Here is a 6,757-nt window from a genome sequence, read left to right on the forward strand (position 1 = left end):
TGTTCCTGCCTGGAGTGTCTTATGTTGAAAAGGCCCTTAATCCGGTACTGGATGTCTACCTCGCCAGATAAATTGGCACTCGCATGAGCAAAGAAGGCAGCTAAGAAAATGAAAAAAAAGAATTGGTCCTAATACAAATCCTTGTTTATCCTCGCTAGGGTGAGGGGTAGAACTCAGACTGTGCCATTGTACAGGACACTGCCATCGTGGAGTTGCCAAAAGGGCTTCCCTGTTGACAGAGTCAAAGGCCTTGTTATGGTCGATGAAATCCATATACAGGTCACTACGTTGTTCTCTTTACTGCTCTCCAGAGCAGTAAAGATCATGTCAGTGGTGCCACATGATGGTCTACACCCACATCGAGATTCTGGGAGGAAGTTTTCTGCCTCAGGAAAAAATCTTTTCAGAAGGACTAGGGCGATAATCTTGCCAGCTACGGACAGCAGCGAGATCCCGCGGTGGTTGCCACAGTCTGACCGGTCTCCCTTGTTCTTATAAATTGACGATGGAGGTATCTTTAAGAGCTTGGGGTATTTCCTCCTTTTCCCATATATTTTCCAGGAGAGAGTGGAGACGGCTGGTAAGCAGAGGTCGTCCTGCTTTATACACCTCGGATGGGAGTTCATCAGGCCCTTAGGCTTTGTTATTTTTCATTTGTTTGATATCAGTAGCTACCTCATCCGGGGACGAAAGATAGCTGAGGTGGGTCAGCTCTGGATACTGAAGGACCTGCTAGGTAGTCAGGGCATCCACAATGGTAACGAGCAGTGATTGGTAGTGCTCTTTCCAGCTCTGAAAGAGGCCTTCATAGTCTTTAATTATGAAGTTACCGTCAGATAAGCGGGGGGTGGGGGGGGGCTTTGCCGCGATTGATTGGCCGAGGGTCTTTCTGCTGGCTTTATCATGACAGTGTCGAGAATATCTCATTCGGCACAAGGGTTTGAGTTGTTTGTTGTCAGGTTGGTTATCAACCCATTTTCGAGCTGCTCTCCGAAAGCATGTGCTACCACTGGATCCTCCAGACACTTTGTGTTAAAACCTCTTCTGTAGGCTTGCTGCCTTCGCCGTTTTGGGGCTACGTGAAGTGAGACTTGGCTCTGACGAGCCAATGATGTAGTCACTGAGATACCAGTGTTTGGATCGTGGGTGTTGCCAAGAACCCTTGAACTTGTCTGCCTGCCTAAACAAGGTGTTGGTGATAGTGAGGCTGTGTGCTGCACACTTGCTGAGGAGGAGTAGGTCCTTGGCCTTGGGATTATACTTGCCTAGTCCATTTCTCCCTATGGTTGCCTGCTAAATGTCAGCATCTCTGCCAACTCTTGCAATAAAATCGCCAAGGAGCACAAGCCAGTCAAGCCTATCTTCTCTGGGGATAGAGGTTATCACAATGTCGAGATCGGCGTAAAAGGCCTTCTCGATGTTATCCTTTGCATCCAGTGTTGGGGCGTATGCACTGATGAAGATGGCATGTCGTGTGAGATTCAGTGGGTCTCGGAGTGTCAAGAGGCGCTCGTGTATCCCAATAGGCATTTCAGTTAGCCTGTGTTGGATACGTTGGCAGATGGCAAAGCCAAAAATGAGGTTTCTCTCCGCAGCAGACTTACTCTTCCAGAAGAAGGTGTAGCCAGACCCCTGTTCTGTGAGTTGATCCTAATCTGGGAACCGGGACTCAGTAATGGCTGCAATGTCGATGTTATACCGAGCCATCTCTTTTACCACAAGGGTTTTTCTTCTTTCAGAATGCTCATTTGTGCCAGCGACCAGAAGAGATTGTATAGTTTGTTTTTGTTTGGACCATTAATTTTGGTGTTTTCGAGCGCATAAGGTTGACCTTACTGGGTGCGTTTCCCAGTCAGGTTGGCTTTTTAGGCAGGCTATGTTTATGGCACATTTTCTAGCCCCCCTCCCCATATGGAGTGAACAGAGTGGCTCCTTGTTAGGGATGCTCAGTCACACAGACAGGACCGGATTGCATTGCTGCTTATATCCCAGTGCAAAAACGTCCATCTTATCGGTGCCCCTATGTGCAGAGTTGTGACAAGAGTCTCTCGGCAGTCATCTTTGCCTGTCCCCATCGCCACTCGTCCGTCGTCATGGGACTTTTCGGGGTATAGGGATTTTGATGATGATGAGAGGTATGGTGAGCTGGATGATGGCTGCGCGTGAGTTGATTTATGTTATGAGGCAGGAGCACAGGCGGAAACCACACATCTTGACTCTCCCTTTTCCTGATCCAGTGGTGCAAGTGTTGCAATGACTGGGTAAAGGGAGAGTTGTTATGGACTGCCAACAGCCTAGTTTGTTGGGTTCCGCCTTAGTAGTCTGTCCATCATGCATTGCCTTCGTCCATCTGTATAGTTGTTGGGTTTTCATGGTGGTTACCTCTTCCGCCTACTTCGCCGTTGGGGTCTTGTTGGAGCTCTGTAAGCATGTCTGCCTGATGTGGGGTTCCACTGTAGATTTTTCGTTTGGGGTTTACTCCCGTAGCCTAATAACTACCAAGTTTAATTAGCAAGGCAGAGGGGAAACAACGGAGCACCTTAGCTTTCGTCTTTATTCAAGACATCTTCAGAGGCAACTGGATTACATGGACAGAGAGAGGCTTAAATATACAGGGTGACCTTAAAAACATGTTTTTAAGGTCACCCTGTATATTTAAGCCTCTCTCTGTCCATGTAATCCAGTTGCCTCTGAAGATGTCTTGAATAAAGACGAAAGCTAAGGTGCTCCGTTGTTTCCCTTTTTCCGTGTGATTTTATCAAGATTTATCTTATCCACGTTTTCATTGTGGATCTACATGAATATATATATATATATATATATATATATATATATATATATATATATATATATATATATATATATATATATATATATATATATATATATATATATATATATATATATATATATATATATACAGTTTATGTGTCATAATTATAATATATGACTGATTTCAATTAATTTCTAAATTATCCGAAACTTTAAGCTGATGTGTATTAGGAGCAACCAATGAGATAAGCTTTAGGCAGATTGTGGGTGAAATATCAGCTGTACTAACCTAGCCAGCCTTACCTTACCTCCTATAATGTAACATAATTGTTAACACGGTGCTGTACAATATATCGTAAATATAGAAAAGCTTATCTTCTCGTGAACGCAGTAATCTCCATGGTGTAATAATAATCATAACAAAAGTTATCCCGAATTATCAGGATAGTTTGTGTTCTAAGTCGTAATTGGACGAATATCCCTTAAATGCCCAACTCTCCCAGGTAACGACCATAATATAGCATTTACCATGTTCAAGCCTTTTGGCGTCTGTTAAGTGATGCATTATCAAATTATAAATTCTTCATCGCGAAGCGAGCGATAAGAGGCCAAAGCTCACAGTGGCGGGCAGGCCTGACCTCCAGCGCCTTTATTGTGGGCGGACGAGTAAACAAGAGTGAGGTGTAAAGCCGAGATTACGATATTACTGCGGGCACTGACCAGGGTAAGGGTTTTAAGCTGGAGGTGTTATTATCAGCCCCGTGCACGCTGGATAAAATAACGCGTAGCTTCTCTTAGTCCTCGGTTATGTGGTGCTAATGCAAAATAATGCTGCTTTAATTAACCCTGGAAACTTCTCCTGGGACAATCAAGATTCCTTGTGGATTACACTACACTCGTGCCTCTCCGACGTATGGCTATATTAAAGCTTTACAAAATATGATTAAATTTAATGTTTTTGTTTTGTTTTAAAGCTTTATGCAATGGTGGCGACAATATCACTCACACTGAGGTCAACTCCCACTGGTGGATGTTTGTGTGTTTAGTGGATGTAGTTATTTATGCTCATATTTCTCAATTTATATACTGTGTATATATTCATACTTTGTAATTCTTCAAGAAAAACAACGATAAGCAATACTAGCTGAGTCACTTGTAAACACTCCATAGGAATGAGTTACAGTAAGTAGGTGCCGAAAAAGGTCAATATCGCCACACTACCTCTGACTACCTATGATAATATTAAAGAAAAGTGAGGCATCCATTTGGTGGTGGTCAGGGTCGGGGGGAGACTTGACACCAACCTGATTTACGGGTTTAATGGATCCCCTTTTATTTCTTTAGCGCCTTCTTAGTTAAAACCAAAGCTTTTTGTTATTTTCTTTATATCAATAATTACGTCACACCACCAGTCGATCCAACTATCAAATCCTATGTTGCAGCTGCTCTATTAATATTAATTTGGTACATATTTTAGTTAGATATATATTTATTTATGAACTATAAAACGATATTCTGTTTCCATTTAAGCTGTTTGGAACAGAAACATAAATAATAACAAGAACAAAAATAAATATTTTTATTCTTAACTGTTGTCTAATGAAAGAGAATACAAGTTTATTAAAAATAGTAAAACTATGCAAGCTCATTAGAGTTGAGTCTTATTCTGCATGTATTTAGTTGAACACTTTTGAACCCTAAACGGTGAACTGCAGTAAAAGTTACAGGTGTGAAAATGTACTCATAAAAAACATTTGGTATATATTTATAACGCTCACTGTCATACGAATATTTGAATTATATAACTGATAAAGTCATACTGATCTTGGCCCCCTTGAACTTTATTACTGAGGATACCTGGCCAATATTTATGTCCCTTTAGGGGTGGTACAAAGTGCATGTAAATAAGGATAACAATAGGTGACATATCTGTAGATTTCCAGTCTAAACTTACGGACTCTTACACAGACTAATGACCATAACCTCTTCCTCATGGAGTTCGAGAATAATAATAATCACTTTACATTTACCTTCCTTCAACAACCATCTGCCTTCGTAATCCTACCACATAACCCCACTTCTTTAAATATTCAAGAGCTCATAATATACTTCTCCGACCCCAACATCCTCTTCCGATATTTCGTTTCGTATCCCGTTAAACAGTCGTGTTTGCATCAAGTGTAGAGATAGCTTGGTGTAATTGTGTGTATATCATATCACGACTTTATCCTGCCCCACATTGCTGAGTCTTCAGTGTTTAATTCACGATGTAAAATGTAAATAAACTCGGTGTTTCTCCCGAAGATAAGGATGTATTGCACGTATCAGCTGCGGAGGTCAAGATTTTAAGAGTGTGCTTCTGCTGCCAACACTCACAAGGTCAGCTCTTGCACCAGTGATATAATTAACATCGAAGCTTCAGCAGCCCTTGGGATGCATAAATTTACCTCCTTCGCCAGTATCATGGTTAACATTGAGATTTCATTTGTTGTCTTTATTTCCTACATAACTTCATCATGACTGCCTTCACATTAATGTTCCTTGCCTTGTATAATCTGATTCGGTTTCCAAGCTCTTTAAATCTACTTCTATAGGGGTAAATCGCCTTAAAAAAACGAAAAAGGCTATATTAACAAGGGCTTATTCCTAATATCTGTTGTCTACGAATGATGTAAGATGACAATTTGATTATATTCATCATATATTTTGTATTAGGCGTAGAGTTCCCATGGTGGTTGGATTCATTTCTTGTATTTATAAGATTGTAAATATCTATTCTCTCTGACAGGATGTACGACCCATCAACGTGAAATCGTAAGTCAGTTCACCGGGCTTATATCGGCTAAAGGGTTATATTAGTAGGTGAGATCAGGTTTGTTACACCGATAGATTGACAAATAACTACAGTACCTCTGAAAAATAGTGTATCAACGTCACCACTATGACATATTGCAATCCACTCCCACAAAACATCGTTCCATTGCCATAACTAACATCATCACTATCACCACCACCGCGCATTACACTCATCACCAGTCTCTCCATGACTTACCATTACTACTAACATAAGAACCCCGACCTCCTGTCACCACTTATCACCATTGATACTTTGCTGTCACTCGGACTCGATTATGACGATCATCCAGCTATGATAAAATGATATGAGTTATTAAGGATACCTCCTTCAGTGGTGAGCCCTAAGGTGACTAGAGAGGCCGATACGGGACCGGCAGAGTCGTTCAAAGATGTTGCACATGTGGAAGGCTACATCCAGTGCAGGAGGTGCGGCGGCAGCGTCTTTCCGGCGTTGGTGACTATCTGCATCGGTTTGCAGTCGGGACAACTCGAAAGTATTGGCTCTTTCTCGTGTGGTACTACTCAAGCGTAACTGTGTGGAGTAATCGTCTCCCAGGTAAGGGGAGTCGATTTGGCACTTTTTCACGTTTGTTTTAAGACTATCATCATAACTTTTCACTTGCCCGCCAGCGTTACGTTAACTATTCGTGGGGTGACTGTAAAGTAGCTGCTTTGGCAGTCTACTATCGTCCTTGTGGGCATGTCCAGTCCAATGTAATTGTTCATAGATAATGGTAGCCTCGATGCTCCTACAGTTGGTGTCAACGAGAATACTGGCATTAGTTCTCTTGTCTTCCCAGCGAACTCGGAGGATGCAACGTGGATTACTTTGGTGAAACTTTTCAAGTCCCTTGAGGTGCCTCCTGCATGTGACCCATGTCTTGCTGCCATATAGCAGGGTAGGGAGGACCACTGCTCGATATACGTGCAACTTTGGAGATAATTAAGCTCCCTACAGCTGAAGACACTGGTACGGAATCTGCCAAAGGATTGAGATGCACATCTGATCCGATGTTGAGTCTTTTTATCGATGTCCATGGTGGTAAACAGGTGGGAGCCGAGCTACTGATACTGGGTAACATTAGAGAGGGTAGTGCCGTTAAGCTGGATGGATGGTGAACCAGAGGCA

The sequence above is a fragment of the Homarus americanus genome, unplaced genomic scaffold, assembly GCF_018991925.1.
Source record: "Homarus americanus isolate GMGI-L3 unplaced genomic scaffold, GMGI_Hamer_2.0 scaffold14327, whole genome shotgun sequence".
In the NCBI taxonomy this organism is placed as follows: Eukaryota; Metazoa; Arthropoda; class Malacostraca; order Decapoda; family Nephropidae; genus Homarus; species Homarus americanus.